The sequence below is a fragment of the Macaca fascicularis genome, chromosome 7 (assembly GCF_037993035.2).
Source record: "Macaca fascicularis isolate 582-1 chromosome 7, T2T-MFA8v1.1".
NCBI classification, from domain to species: domain Eukaryota; kingdom Metazoa; phylum Chordata; class Mammalia; order Primates; family Cercopithecidae; genus Macaca; species Macaca fascicularis.
This window is the reverse complement of record NC_088381.1, coordinates 74,428,717-74,445,016: the sequence shown is the minus strand read 5'-3', so window position 1 is coordinate 74,445,016 and position 16,300 is coordinate 74,428,717. Positions and strand designations below refer to the sequence as shown.

General features: G+C 45.3%; 1 pseudogene; it reads right to left on the bottom strand.

Annotated features, from left to right (window-relative positions):
* Window positions 1-12,520: 12,520 nt before the first annotated feature.
* Window positions 12,521-15,322, bottom strand: LOC102128085 (protein ILRUN pseudogene; annotated as a pseudogene).
* Between the last annotated feature and the right edge of the window lie 978 nt (window positions 15,323-16,300).

The following is a 16,300-nucleotide window of genomic DNA, read 5'->3' as shown; positions in this document are numbered from 1 at the left end:
TTATCCCATAAGTTTTGGTATGTTGTGTTTTGTTTTCATTTGTTTCAATATATTTTCTAATTTCCCTTGTGATTTCTTATTTGACCCTTTGGTTATTTAAAAGTGTGTTGTTTTATTCCCACTAATTGATGGATTTTTCCAATTTTTCTTCTGCCTTTGATTTCTAGTTTCATTCCATTATTTTGAGACGGAGTCTTGCTCTGTCGCCCAGGCTAGAGTGCAGTGGCTTGATCTCGGCTCACTGCAACCTCCCCATCCCAGGTTCAAGCAATTCTCCTGCCTCAGCCTCCAGAGTAGCTGGGATTACAGGCATACGCCACCACACCTGGCTAATTTCTTTGTATTTTTAGTAGAGACAGGGTTCCACCATATTGGCCAGACTGGTCTCAAATTCCTGACCTTGTGATCTGCCTGCCTCGACCTCCCAAAGTGTGGGATTACAGGCGTGAGCCACCGCGCCCAGCCTCGTTCCATTGTTATTAAAACAGATGCTTTCTATGATTTCAATCTTTTAAAATTTATTAAGACTTGTTTTGTGGCCTAACATGTGGCATATCCTGGAGAATGTTCTGTGCACCTGGGAAGAAGGTACCTTCTGCCGTTGTTGGGTGAAGTTTTCTACAAATCAGTTAAGGTGAATTGCTCTACAGTGTTGATCAATTATTCCCTTATTGATCTTCCATCTGGTTGTTCTATTTTTTTCCTTTAAAAAATTATGCTATATATTAAAAGATAATACATTGACATCAGCCGGGTGTGGTGGCTAATGGCTGCAATCCCAGCACTTTGAGGGGCCGAGTCATTCTCAGATCACTTGAGGTCAGGAGTTTGAGACCAGCCTGACCATAATGGTGAAACCCCATCTCTACTAAAAATACAAAAATTAAGGCCGGGCGCAGTGGTTCATGCCTGTAATCCCAGCACTTTGGGAGGCCGAGGCGGGCAGATCACCTGAGGTTGGGAGTTCAAGACCAGCCTGACCAACGTGCAGAAACCCTGTCTCTACTGAAAAATACAAAATTAGCCAGGTGTGGTGGCACATGCCTGTAATCCCAGCTACTCTGGAGGCTGAGGCAGGAGAATCACTTGAACCCGGAGGTGGAGGTTGCCATGAGCCAAGATCACACCATTGCACTCCAGCCTGGGCAACAAGAGTGAAATTCCATCTCAAAAAAACCCACAAAAAACAAAAAAGCCAGGTATGGTGGTGCTTGCCTGTAATCCTACTACTCAGGAGGCTGAGGTACGAGAATCACTTGAACCTAGGAGGCAGAGGTTGCAGTGGGCCGAGATCACACCACTGCACTCCAGCCTAAGCAACAGAGCAAGACTGTCTCAAAACAAACAAACAATCAAACAAAACAAAACAAAGATAATTCATTGACATAACTCAGTTTTTTTTTTTTTTTTTTTTGAGATGGAGTCTTACTCTGTCACCCAGGCCGGATTACAGTGGTGCCATCTTGGCTCTCTGCAACCTCTGCCTCCTGGGTTCAAGCAGTTCTCCTGCCTCAGCCTTAAAAGTAGTGCCTGCCACTACGCCCAGCTAATTTTTTGTATTTTTAGTAGAGATAGGGTTTCGCCACATTGGCCAGGCTGGTCTCAAACTCCTGACTTCATCATTCACCCACCTCGGCCTCCCAAAGTGCTGGGATTACAGGTGTGAGCCACTGTACCCGGCCGGCTCAGATTTTTAAAAATACAAAAGATCTTTCGATTTCTGTCGCCCAGCCGCCATTTCTCCTTCCTAGAGGCGTCTAGTGTTACCTGTTTCTTAGGTCTATTCTTGAGCCCTTTAAACAAAATATATATATCTGGTGTCCTTCCTAGAGTTTTTGATGCAGTTAAGTCTGGGATGGGTTTGGAAAACTCTGTGTGTGTATATGTGTGTGTGTGTGTGTGTGTGTGTGTGTGTGTGTGGTGTATATATAAAAAATAGAGATGGGGTCTTGCTATGTTGCGTAGGCTGATCTTGAACTCCTGGACTCAAGCAATCCTCCTGCCTCAGCCTCCCAAATTGCTGGTATTACAGGTATGAACCACTGCCCCCAGCTTCCTCTGTCATTTGTTTTTTTTTAGAGACAGAGCCTCCCTTTGTTGTCCATGGTGATCATGAAGTCCTGGGCTCAACTGATCCACCTGCCTTGGCCTCCCAAACTGTTGGGATTTCAGGTGTGAGCCACTGTGCCCAGTTCTCCCTTGTTATTTTTTGATGGGAAAAAAACTGGAAGCATTCTGAATTCTTTGTGAGGTGTGTTTCACTGTGGCTCAAGCCTGGAGACCGGTGGAACTGGTTTATTTTAGGGGAGGCAGTGAGGCTTGGGGAGGTCACAATTGCTGACTTCTAAGAGTCTAAGGAAGATGGTACAGGGTCATTTAAGATCTTTGAAGTCCAGAGACACATTTACTTTTGGAGACCCCACCCCAGGTCACATGAAGCATATTAAAATGCATCTATACCCACAGTTAAATAGAATTTATATCTAATGACGTAACAGTCACATTGCCATTGCCTATTTGGCAAATGTTACATTTTGCAGACAGTTAACATTTATTGTGATTGTGCCATTTTTATTTTTCGGAGTCAATCTTTTCTGTCTTCTTGTTGGTTATTTTTTAGCTTGCAAACATTTTGTTAGACCTTGGCACTTTGCCACAGTGCCTGGTGGATGGAGCGGTGTGGGGTGTGCCAAGGCCAGTGGGTGGCACTTTAAGAGAGCCTGTGTTGGCTCAACAGAATGAGCTTTCTAACCATGAGGGAGCTGCCTCTACCAGAAGAACTTCCTGTTCCTGGAAATAATTTTATTTCAGGCCAACTAACATCTACTTAGCACCTGGTGCATGCCAGGCCCTGTCCCACCATCAGAAATGCCGCAGGAAGAATTACTGTCCTCAATGGGAAGCAGGAAATGTGGTCTCTGGAGTCCCTTCCAGTCTAGTGATTTCATAGGTATGGGGGCATTGTCTAGCAGCTTGCTAGTCAAAGTGTGATTCCTGGGGCAGCAGCAGCAGCAGGATCAGTCAGGAGCTTGTTATAAATGTGAATCTCAGGCTTCACTCAGACCTACTAAATCAGAATCTGCATTTTTACAAGATCCTCCATAATCATGTGCATATGACCGTTTGAGAAACAGTACTCTCATTCCCAGACAAACTTTGTTGATCTTACCAGCAATGCCAGTCCTGGGCTGAACACAGCTATAAGTTTAAGGGCTTATTTGTAATTTAGGGAGGAGCCATTGCCTTAATATTAACTGATAACCACCAGTGCATCTCCCACAGACAACTCAAAGCCCCAACAGAGCCCGCTGAAGGCTCAGCCAGGGACCTAAATTCTAGGGTCTAGGGTCCGTGTAGGGAAGGGGCCTGCTGAGGGCTCACTGCCAGTCTCAGGGCACCCTCTGTGTTTGCAGCACCCCATTCTCTCCTGCACAAGAAGTCTCCTCGACTGTCCTGGGGTTAGCATAGGGCAGTCCATGGCATTCTTTGATCTGTAGGCCAAGGGCAATTGCTGCTGTGAGAGGTCTGTCATTGTGGGAGGGCAGAGCAGTGGGCACATGGAACCCGGGCAGGGTGGAATCCTGAATTTCTGTTCTACATTTTACATGCCATACTTGCAAGATGGAATGCCAGTCATAGTCACTTCCTCCCTAGATATCTGTTAACTGCCCTACTGTGTGCCCGGCACTTGTCAAACATCATCTGATTGATCTGCGCAACTGATCTCCCTAAAGTGGGATGGCAGCTGAGGCTCACGTGGGTGAGGTGACTCGCTCAGGCCGCACAGCGGCCTGGACTGCAGGCCTGATTTGAAAATGCCCAGATAAGCCGGGCGCGGTGGCTCAAGCCTGTAATCCCAGCACTTTGGGAGGCCGAGACGGGTGGATCACGAGGTCAGGAGATCGAGACCATCCTGGCTAACACGGTGAAACCCCATCTCTACTAAAAAAATACAAAAAATTAGCCGGGTGAGTTGGCGGGCGCCTGTAGTCCCAGCTACTTGGGAGGCTGAGGCAGGAGAATGGCGTAAACCCGGGAGGCGGAGCTTGCAGTGAGCTGAGATCCGGCCACTGCACTCCAGCCTGGGCCACAGAGCGAGACTCCGTCTCAAAACAAAACAAAACAAAACAAAACAAAAAAAAGAAAATGCCCAGATGTGGAGCCTGGAAGGGCTCAAGGTGGTCAGAGGCAAGCAACGGGGAAGTTATAGATCAAGCAGGAACGTGAGCATGTGGCAGCCCAGCACTGGCCCTCAAAGAGTTTGCGGTCCTCAGAGTGTTAGGCAAATGCCCATGTGACTGAAATAGGGTGGAAGAACTCAGAAGGTGGAGCCTTGGCTGCTGGGTGGCCACAAAGTTGCCAAAGAGCTGTGATCTCCCTCTCAGGGAACCCCGTGAAGGGCCTCGTGATGAAGAGAATGCTCCTGGGCCTTAGCCGGGGCCTCCTGTCTGCAAGGCCTGGGCAAGGCTCCCCACTTGTATGCTTTCTAGTGGTTTCTGTTTTTTTCTTTATTATTATTTGAGACAGGGTCTCACTCTGCTGCCCAGGCTGGAGTGCAGTGGCACGGGATCATAGCTCATTGCAGCCTTGACCTCCTGGGCTCAAGTGATCCTTCCACCTCACCCTCCTGAGTGGCTGGGACTACAGGCACACGCCACCATGTCCGGCTAATTTTTGTATTTTTTGTAGAGACAGGGTTTTTCCATACTGCCCAAGCTGGTCTCAAACTCTCCTGGGCTCAAGCAATCCTCCGGCCTTGGCCTCCAAATGTGCTGGGATTACAGGCATGAGCCACCATGGCTGACTGTTTCTGGCTATTACTCTTAATAGCTTAGCTGATTCTTTTAGATTATTTTAGTATCTCTCTCTCTCTCTTTTTTTGAGATGGAGTTTTGTTCTTGTTGCCCAGGCTGGAGTGCAATGGCACAATCTCGGCTCACTGCAACTTCTGCCTCCCAGGTTCAAGCGATTCTCCTGCTTCATCCTTCTGAGTAGCTGGGATTACAGGCATGAGCCACCACGCCCGGCTAATTTTGTATTTTTAGTAGAGATGGGGTTTCTCCATGTTGGTCAGGCTGGTCTCGAACTCCCGATCTCAGGTGACCTACCCATCTCAGCCTCCCAAAGTGCTGGGATTACAGGCGTGAGCCACCACACATGGCCTATTTTGTATATCTTATCGTTCTGATTTGTATTGTTCCCAATTATTTTTCCTTACTAAATGGTTTCATTTTCTCGTTTACCCTTTCAAATCTTTCAAGTTTTCCGGTTTCCTTTCACATATCCTTAATTATCTGTTTTTATTATATTTTCCTTTAATTAAAAACACTGGCCAGGCACAGTGGCTCACGCCTATAATCTTTGGGAGGCTGAGGTGGAAGGATCACTCAAGCCCAGGAATTGGAGACCAGCCTGGGCAACATAGCTAGATCCTGTCTCTATAAAATATCAATTAGCTGGACATGGTGGCATGTGCCTGTAGTCTCAGTTACTCAGGAGGCTGAGGCAAGAGGGTCACTTGAGCCCAGGAGGGTGAGGCTGCAGTGAACCATGATCTTGCCACTGCACTCTAGCCTGGATGACAGAGTGAGACCTTGTCTCAAAACAAACAAACAAACAAACAAAAGTCATTTTTTCTGACTAGAAAAGTTTGTAGTAATCTATTTTTATTTCTAATGTTTGAAAAATATAGGAAAAGGTAAAAAACAAAATTAAAATATAGGGATAACAACCACTGTTGTTTTATTCCATTCTCTTCGACTATTTTTTTCTTTCTTTTTTTTTTTTTGAGACGGAATCTCGCTCTGTCGCTCAGGCTGAAGTGCAGTGGCGTGATGCTAGCTCACTGCAAGCTCAGCCTCCCGGGTTCATGCCATTCTCCTGCCTCAGCGTCCCAAGAAGCTGGGACTACAGGTGCCCGCCACCTCACCCGGCTAATTTTTTGTATTTTTAGTAGAGACGGGGTTTTACTGTGTTAGCCAGGATGGTCTCGACCTCCTGACCTTGTGATCTGCTCGCCTCGGCCTCCCAAAGTGCTGGGATTACAGGAGTGAGCCACTGTGCCCAGCCGACTATTTTTTTCTACACATAAACACAGACATCACTTTAACACCTTGTCTGCAATATGTTGTAAATAGTTTTCTGTGATTCGATGTTTGTAGAAAAACTTTTTGTTTGTTTCTTTTTGAGAGAGTCTCGCTCTGTCACCTAGACTGGAGTTCAGCAGTACAATCTCTGCTCACTTCAACCTCTGCCTCCCAGATTCAAGCGAATCTTGTGCCCCAGCCACCCAAGTACCTGGGACTACAGGTGTGTGCCACCACACCTGGCTAATTTTTGTATTTGTAGTAGAGACAGAGTTTCGCCATGTTGGCCAGGCTGGTCTTGAACTCCAGACCTCAAGTGATCTGCCCACCTCAGCCTCCCAAAGTGCTGGGATTATAGGCGTGAGCCACTGCACCTGGCCGGAAAAAAAAATTATTTATTTATTTATTTGTTTGTTTATTTATTTATTTTGAGATGGAGTCTCACACTGTCTCCCGGGCTGGAGTGCAATGGCACCATCTCAGCTCACATGATTCTCCTGCCTCAGCCTCCGGAGTAGCTGGGATTACAGCACACACCACTACACCCAGCTAATTTTTTGTATTTTTAGTAGAGGCGGAGTTTCACCATGTTGGCCAGGCTGGTCTTGAACTTCTGACCTCATGATCCCCCTTGGCCTCCCAAGGTGCTAGGATTACAGGCGTGAGCCACCACACCCGGCCAAAAACTTTATTTTAAAAAATAAAGTTGCGTGTGTTTTCTATGGAAACTGCAAACAATACTGATGGGCGTACAGCAAACAGGAAAAATATTTCCTCCATCACACTCACACCTGGTTCCTGGGAAAACCAGCCCCAAAGTAACTAACCACTATGAACTAGAGTCTGTCCTCCAAATCCACAGATTCTGTATCCATGGATTCAGCTAACAGTGGATCAAAAATATTCGGATCAGAGCACTTTACAAGGCAAAAGCGGCAGATCGCTTGAGACCAGGAGTTTGAGACCAACCTGGGCAACATAATGGGAACCCATCTTAACAAAAAATACAAAAAAATTAGCCAGGTGTGGTGGTGTGTGCCTGTAGTCCCATCTACTTGGGAGGCTGAGGTAGGAGGATCACTTGAGTCTGGGAGGTTGAGTCTGTGTTGAACTGTGACTGTGCCACTGCACTCCAGCCTGGGTGATAGAATGAGACCCTGCCTCAAAAAAAAAAAAAGCTATATAGATATATAACTAAATATAACTATATATAACTATATATGTACTTCAGAAAAAAGAAAAACAATATAATTTTTAAAATGTAAAAATACAGTATAACAACTATTTACATAACATTTACATCGTATTAGATATAAGTAATCTAGAGATTATTCAAATTATATGGCAGGATGTGCATAGGTTATATGCAAATAAGGGACTTGAGTATCTGAGAAAGAGGATTTTGGTATCCATGGAGGTCCTGAACCAATTCCCCGAGGATACTGAGGGACGGCTGACTGTATGTAGCATACATCCTTCTAGACTGAAAATGCATTTTCATGTATGTTTTAAACACTAATTATATTAGACACATTGTTCTACCTTTTGCTTTTTCACTTAACAACACATGATGAGCATCTTTCTGGTTTTTTGTTATTGTTTTTTCGTTTTCTTATTATATGATGAGCATCTTTCCATGTTGGCCCTGTGCAGGATGGAGGTGGAGTTTCGAAGGGACCACAGCTAGGATGAGGCTTTGGCCCTGAGCCATGCAACCTTGGAAGGCTGCCCTTGCCAATCTCCAGAAAGGTTCCCACAGGAGTCCATGCACGTGGATCAGCAACCAGATGAGGATCAAAGCACAATTCATTTCATTATTAGCTGAGCAAATGCCTCACACCAGAGAGGCCTGGATTTGAGAACCAGCACAAAATGTGCCCCCTCCTGACACTTCCATCTCGTTTCGGTTCCATTTGACTGCAGTTAGTGCACAGGAGACCGGCAGGCTGGCGTGTTAGAAAGTGGTTTCTTCAGGCCGGATGTGGTGGCTTACGCCTGTAATCCCAGCACTTTGGGAGGCCAAGGCAGGCAGATGGAGTTTGAGACCAGTCTGGGCAACATGGAGAAACCTCGTCTCTACTAAAAATAGAAAAATTTGCCAGGCGTGGTGGTGGAGGCCTATTGTCCCAGCTACTCGGGAAGCTGAGGCAGGAGGCTCACCTGAGTCTGGGGCACAGAGGAGGTTGCAGTGAGCCTGGATTGCACCACACTACTGCACTCCAGCCTGCAGCCTGGGCCACAGAGCAAGACCTTGTCTCAGGAAAAAAAAAAAAAAAGGTGCTTTCTCCAGTTTCCTGGTTCTCCGTAGAAGTGCTAGGGCAGGCCGGGCGCAGTGGCTCACGCCTGTAATCCCAGCACTTTGGGAGGCCGAGGCGGGCGGATCACAAGGTCAGGAGATCGAGACCATGGTGAAACCCCGTCTCTACTAAAAAAAAAATAGAAAACATTAGCCGGGCGCAGTGGCGGGCGCCTGTAGTCCCAGCTACTCGGGAGGCTGAGGCAAGAGAATGGCGTGAACCCGGGAGGCGGAGCTTGCAGTTAGCCGAGATTGCGCCACTGCACTCCAGCCTGGGCGACAGAGCCAGACTCCGTCTCAAAAAAAAAAAAAAAAAAAAGAAGTGCTAGGGCAGCCAGCCAGTCCATGGGGTGGAACTCTGCCTGGGAAGGGGTTTTCTGAGACTCTTTGATTGCATTGTAATGATGATAACAACTAACTTAAATTGTGCCAGGCACAGTTCTAAGTATGCTTAGAGTATACTCATAAGAGCTCTGGAAGGCAGATACTTTCATAATAGCATTTTAGTATAATAGTGTGGAACAGAGGAGAAAATGGAAACGCAGAGTGGTTAAGTAACTTGTCAGAGCCATGTTCTGTAGTCCCAGCTACTCAAGAGGCTAAGGTGGGAGGATCACTTGAGGCCAGGAGTTTGAGGTTGTAGTGTGCTATGATTGCACCTATGCAGAGCTACTGTGCTCCTTCCTGGGCAACATAAAGGGGATCCTGTCTCAAAAATTAAAAATTAAAAAAAAAATGAAAAAAACAAAGGTCACACAGCTAACTAGCAAACGTGGAACCTGGATCTGAACCTAGGCAGTTTAAAAATCTGTTCTTTGTGTTTTTGTTGTTATTGTGGTTGAAACAGGGTCTTGCTCTGTCGCCTAAGCTGAAGGGCAAAGATGCAATCACAGCTCACTACAGCCTCGACCACAGGAGCTCAAGCAATCGTCCCACCTCAACCTCCTAAGCAGCTGGGATTACAGGAATGTGCCACCATGCCTGGTTAATTATTGTATTTTTTGTAGAAATGGGGTCTTGCTGTGTTGCCCAGATTAGTCTTGAACTCCTGGCCTCAAGCTATCCTCCCACCTTAGCCTCCCATAGTGCTGAGTTTACAGATGTAAGCCACCGCACCGGGCCTGTAGTGTCTTTTATTATAAAGTGATGACTGGGCATTACCTGTTGCAGTCGCGCTGCGACCACGCGTACATGCATTTTCATTTTTCTTCTGGGTGAGGAGGCCCTGGGCAGTCTGAGCTTGCAGGCCTGGTCATGCCTAACAGAGCCTCCCCTCTAGACTCCAGGATAGAAGCTGGATTGGAGCACTGAGGCTGGGCTAAGCCTGGGAATCTGGCTAGCCTCAAGGTAAGGGAACTTGCAGCTGATCAGCAGTTCCCAGTGTGAAGGGAGGTGAGGCAAGGCCAGGCTTGCCCCAAGGCAGCCTGGGAGCTGCTGGAACAACAGGGCGAACAGTGCAGGGCAGCCTAGGGAACATCGGGCACGGGGCGTGTCCAACACAGTGACCCCGCCCGCTGCCAAACAGGACCCAATTAACGCTTAGCAACTCCTTCTCCTCCAGGCTTAGAGCATGTGGGAGGAAGGGGCAGAGAGGCCCTCCCGACAGGTAGAAGGGCGTGCACCAGTAATGCGTTCTTTTAAATTACTGCACGTCGCTCAGTCCGAAGGGTTAACCTACTCATGAACATTTAAATTTCCTTCCCTGCCCTTTAAAAAATATTAGCAAAGCTGCTGGGAGTCAGCCCTCCTACCCTCGACAAAGCTCTCCCTATTTCTAAGTCTTCATTTATGTCCTTCAGTAAAGTTGTATAGTTTTTGTGGTATAGGCAGGCCACAGTTTTTGTTAAATTTATCCTAGGTATTTTACAACAGTTATTATTGTAAACTTTTTGCATGCACATATATTTATATTTTTATATTGTCAAATCTGTTACTTTGTGCCTGCCAACTTTGTTACCAGGCTTAGAAAGGGCTTCTGCACTCCAAGATTATGGAACTATTTGCTTATATTTTCTTTTAAAACTTTCATGTTTTTACTTAAAATACATACAAGTTTTTTGTTTGCTTTTAAGGAATGTGGGGGCTTTTCTTAGCATCTGGTATGAGATGGAGCTCAACTTTCTCTTCCAAATGGTTGGCCAATTGAACCAACAAAATGTATCGAACTACCCATCTTTTCTCCATTGATTCAAAATCCCCCCTTTATCACACATCAAATTCTTATATCTATTGAATCTCTTTCTCAGTTTTCTATTCTGTTCTATCGATCTGTTGGCTTATTCCTGGGTCGATACTACAAAATGACTTTATTTCTTATTAGAAAAGCAATAAAGGCTTATTACAGAAAGATCAGAGATATATAGACACTAAAAAAACAAACAAAAACACTCGTGCTTGCATCCAGGGATTACTCCATTTTACCTAGATGTTTATCACTCCAGATCATTTAATTTATATAAATGTATAGAAATAAGTATATTCATAGAGTAAAATTGAGATCACACCATATAAATGGTTTTGTAAACTTTTTTCATTTCATGATACTTCAGGAATATGTTTCCTTGCCAGCAAATAGTCTTCTTTTTAAAACTTCTCAATTGTAAGATATAACATGCATACAGAAAAGTACACAAAATAAACACATTTAGTTCAATGATTTATCACAAAGTAAATACCCATATAACCACTACTCAAGTCGAGAAGGACAACATTGTCAGCACCCTGGAAGCCCATCCTCTGTGCTCTGTGCTCTCTCTCTTTTTTCTCATTTTGTTTTATTTATTTATTTATTTAGTTTTTTGAGACAGGGTCTCACTCTGTTGTTGAGACCAGAGTGCAGTGGCATGATTGTGGCTCACTGCAGCCTCGACCTCCCAGGCTCAAGTGATCCTCCCACCTCAGCCTCTCAAGTAGCTGGGACTACAGGTGTGTGCCACCACACCTGGCTAATTTATATATATATATTTTGTAGAGACAGGGATCTCACCATGTTGCCCAGGCTGGTCTTGAACTCCTGGGCTCAAGCAATTCTCCCACCTTGGCCTTTCAAAGTGCTAGGATTACAGGTGTGAGCCACCACACCTGGCTTTGTCTGTATCTCTTGGTGTACATATGTAAATGCTTCTGCTGGTTGTGTACCTGGGAGTGGAATAGCCAGGTTATAAGGTTTGCCTATGTTCAGTTTTCATAGATACCAAAAATAGTTTTCTAAAATGATTGTATCCTTCTACCAGCTGTGTAAGAGAATTCCAGTTGTTAATTCTTGATATTGTCAAGAATTTTAATTTTAGCCATTCTGATGATGTCTTATTGTGGTTTTATCTTATTTTTTATGCATAGGTAAAATACTTTTTGTTTAAAAAGATGGCTCCCCCCACCAATTTTAAACTTTTTTTTTTCCCCTTCCCAAATTACCTAATGACTTGATAGCCTGATGCCTAATAAACAAAATCCAAGGTGGCTGTGTGGATTTCTACTTGGTAGCCTCAATACCGTTCTTGCAACCCAGCATTCACACATGTGTAATGAGTTTATTCAAAAGTAGTCTGTTCTGGCCTGGGCATGTAGCTCACACCTGTAATCCCAGCACTTTGGGAGGCTGAGGCAGGCGGATTACAAGGTCAAGAGATCGAGACCATCCTGGCCAACATGGTGAAACCCTGTCTCTACTAAAAATAATAAAATTAACCGAACATGGTGGCATGTGCCTGTAGTCCCAGCTACTTGGGAGGCTGAGGCAGGAGAATTGCTTGAACCTGGGAGGCAGAGGTTGCAGGAAGCTAAGATCACGTCACTACACTCCAGCCTGGCCACGGACTAAGAATCTGTCTAAAAAATAAAAAAGTCTGTTCTGTTTCTTTCTCTTTTGTGATGGGGGCTCAGAACTAGGGGTCCGGGCCATGTGGTCTGCAATCCAGAGGAACCCCTTTCCTACCCTCCCACCCCAGAGCTAGGTCTTCTGTCTTTTGTTAATTTTTCTTGTTGCTGACACTTGTTTAATTTTGTTTTTGTACAGATGGGGTCTCCTGATGTTGCCCATGCTGGTTTCGAACTCCTGGACTCAAGAGATCCTCCCGCCTTGGCCTCTTAAACTGCTGGGATTAGAAACATGAACCACCTTGCCTGGCTTGGCCCCTGTTTAAGGCTGCCTGAAGGGCTCAGGCCTGTGGAGCCTTGTTGCGTCACTGCTGGGGGACAGATTTACAGAGATCTGTGAGTCTATTCTGGTCTTGTTCTGTTTGGTCAGGAGCAGGAGCCAGTGTGTTTTCACTGATTGGGTGGAACCCGGAACCCCCAGGGTCTTTTAAGTTGTTTTCATCTGATTCTTGGTTCTTTTGGGAAGAGGCAAGCTGATTGAAGTTTCCTTCTACCTTGGGATGCAGCGGTGCATTGAGGTGAGTTTCAAAAGATGACGGCGGCTGCATTACTCCTAAAAGTCCACCCACCTTTACATGGAGAATCTTCCTGGTAACAGCTCCATAGCAGAGTCCTGTAGCAGTGCACATCCACCACTGTCCCTGATACATTCCTGCTCTGCTGGAGCTGCACGTCTGGACGCTGACATCTGCAATTTTGAGGGGCTTCTAGTGCTCTCACTATCACCACATTCACAAGTCCAAATTGGTCTCCCCCGACATACTTAAGACAAACCCCTGGAAGCCAGGCCTCTGTCCCAGAATTCTGGATCTACCATGATTTTACAAACTAAGTATCAGGAGGTATTGACTCTGCTTCTCCTTTGGTGACATCTTCAACAAAGGACATAGAGGGCACACTGATGTTTGGGCTATCAGAGTCACAATAGGCACCAATTGCTACTTGTAGGTTCCAGCTGGTCGTGTCCAGGAAGAAGGTGCCCTCAGCAGAGTTGAGCTGGAAGCCAAGCAGCCTCTGGAACTCAGAGATGAGCACGTCCTTGTTGGTGGTGCCCAAGCAGCCAAACTTCTGCACCAGCCCTGGGTCCAGGCCCACTCAGCCGCTCACTCGCGCTCGTATTCTCTGCTTCCCCAGCACCACCACGCAGCCTCTGGCTTCTTATTGTGGCTTTTAGTACATATGTGGCTTAGTACACATTTCCATCACCACTGTCAATATTGAGTACTTTTCACTTGCTTATTGACCATTTAGAGATTCTCATTTTGCAATACAGTTGATGCTCTGAACCCACAGATCCAACCAACTGCAGATTGGAAATATTCAGAAAAAATAAAAAATAAAAATAAAAATGACAATACAACAATAAAAAATAATACAAATAAAAACAATACAGTATAACAACTATTTACATAGCATTTACATTGTACTAGGTATTATAAGTAATCTAGAGATAATTTCATGTATGTGGGAGGATGTGTGTAGGTTATATGCAAATACTACATCATTTTATATAAGGGACTTGAGCGTCTGTGGATTTTGATACCCAACGGGTCCTGGAACCAATCCCTGGCAGATATCAAGGAATGATTGTACTTATTCAAGTCTTTTTTTTTTCTTTTGATATGAGGTTGTCTTTATGTTTTCTTATTAACATTTAAATTTCTTTATTTTTTGGCTGGGCACAGTGGCTCACACCTGTAATCCCAGAATTTTGGGAGGCCGAGGCGGGTGGATCATCTGAGGTCAGGAGTTCGAGATCAGCCTGACCAATATGGTGAAACCCTGTCTCTACTAAAAATATGAAAATTAGCCAGGCATGGTGGCAGTCGCCTGTAATCCCAGCTACTCTGGAGGCTGAGGCAGGAGGATTGCTTGAACCTGGGAGGCAGAGGTTGCAGTGAGCCAAGACTCCACCACTGCACTCCAGCCCGGGTGACAGAGTGAGACTCCATCTCAAATAAATAAATAAATAAATAAAGTTCTTTATTTTTATTTTTTATTATTGTTTTTTGAGATAGGGTCTCACTCTGCCAGCCAGTCTGGAGTGCGGTGGTGCAATCATGGCTCACAGCAGCCTTGACCTCTTGGGTTCAAGCAATCCTCCCACCTCAGCCTCCCAAGTACTACATGTACACCACTACACCTGGCTAATTTTTGTATTTTTTGTAAAGACAGGGTCTTGCCATGTGGCCTAGGCTTGAAGTTCTTTATGTTTTCTGAATATGCGTTCTGTTTTGATTATAGGTGTTGCAAATATCTTCTCCTATTCTGTGGTTTGCTTTCGTACTCATTTTAAAACAGCCTTATTAAGATATCATTCACATGCCGTGCAATTCACTCATGTAAGTATACAACTCAGTGGCTTTCAGTATATTCACTGTTACGTAACCATTACCATGATCAATTTTAGAATGTTTTCATCACCTCCAAAACAAACCCCACACTCCTTAATCATCACCCACCCCCGATCCACCCATTACTTCCAGGCCTAGGCAAACACGAGTCTACTTTCTGGCTCTATAGATTTGCCTATTTTATTTCATTTTATTTTATTTCATAGACAAGGTCTCCCTCTGTCACCAGACTGGAGTGCAGTGGCATGATCATGGCTCACGGCAGTCTCCTGGGCTCAAGTGATCCTCTCACCCCAGCCTCCCAAGAAGCTGGGACTACAGGTGTGCACCACCATACTCAGTTAATTTTTTTTTTTTTAATTTTTGCAGAGGTGGGGTCTCTCAATGTTGCTCAGGCTGGTCTCAAACTCCTGGCCTCAAGTGATCCTCCTGCCTTGGCATCCCAAAGTGCTAGGATTATAAGCATGAGCCACGGCTCCAGCCTCTTTCCAGCTCCTCATTAGGACACACACTGTTACTGTAAACCTTATGAGCCTTGGAAAGACAGTTTTTTTGGGAAGTGGGGAGGGAAGGTGTATCCATAGCAATCATGGGGATTGTAATGTCATGGGGAGTATGTGCTCTTCATTTCACTAAGTACTATCAGCCTTCTCTCCAGACGGCTGCACCACTTTGCACTTACACCAGCAGGACCTGAGGCTCTCCACCATATTTGCCAGAACTTGATAGCATATGACTTCTGATTTTAGTGAAGTGGTATCTGTTGTTTTGATTTGCATTGTTCTCATTACTGGTGAGATGAAACCTCCCTTCAAATCCTCACTAGCCAGATATGTTTCCCCTTCAGTGAGTTGTCTATGAAATCCTTTGCCCATTTAAAAATTGGGTTTTCTGGCCAGGAGCAGTGGCTCACACCTGTAATCCTCGCACTTTGGGAGGCTGAGACAGGTGGATCATCTGAAGTCAGGAGTTCGAAACCAGCCTGGCCAACATGATGAAACCCTGTCTCAACTAAAAATACAAAAAATTAGCCGGGCGTGGTGGCGGGCACTTGTAATCCCAGCTACTAGGGAGGTTGAGGCAGGAGAATTGCTAAACCCAGGAGGCAGACGTTGCAGTGAGCTGAGACTGCACCACTGCACTTTAGCCTGGGCAACAGAGTGAGACTCTGTCTCAAAAAAAAAAAAAAAAAAAATTGGGTTTCCTTTTCTTCTCTTGCTAATTTGCAGGAGTTCTTGAATGTTCCAGCTATGACTCTCTTCTTGGCTTTGCACAAGTTTCTCCCAGGCTGTCACTAGTCTGCTTGCCCTGTCTATGGGGCACTCTATTGAACTAGAGTGTTTTCAATGCTTAAATCTATTGATTTTTTTAAAAATGCCCTTCTGCATTTAAAAAAAATCTTGTTTAAGAGATCCTCCCTACCCCCAAGGTTGTAATAGTGAGCAACTACGTTTTCTCCTAGTAATTTTGACCCCAGAACCTTTCTTCATATTCTCTGGACCCCAGGGTCTGTCATTAGCAAACTCCCCTGCATCTCCAGCCCTTGCTTTGGATACTCCCTTCACCTTCACCTTCTTGCTCTAAAAGAACCCCAAGTCTCCCTGTGGGTGCGGCTCCTGTGGCAGTCCTCTCAAATGGCTGCGGCCTTTTCTGTCATGCCCTTGAACCCAGGGCTACTGACTGCACTC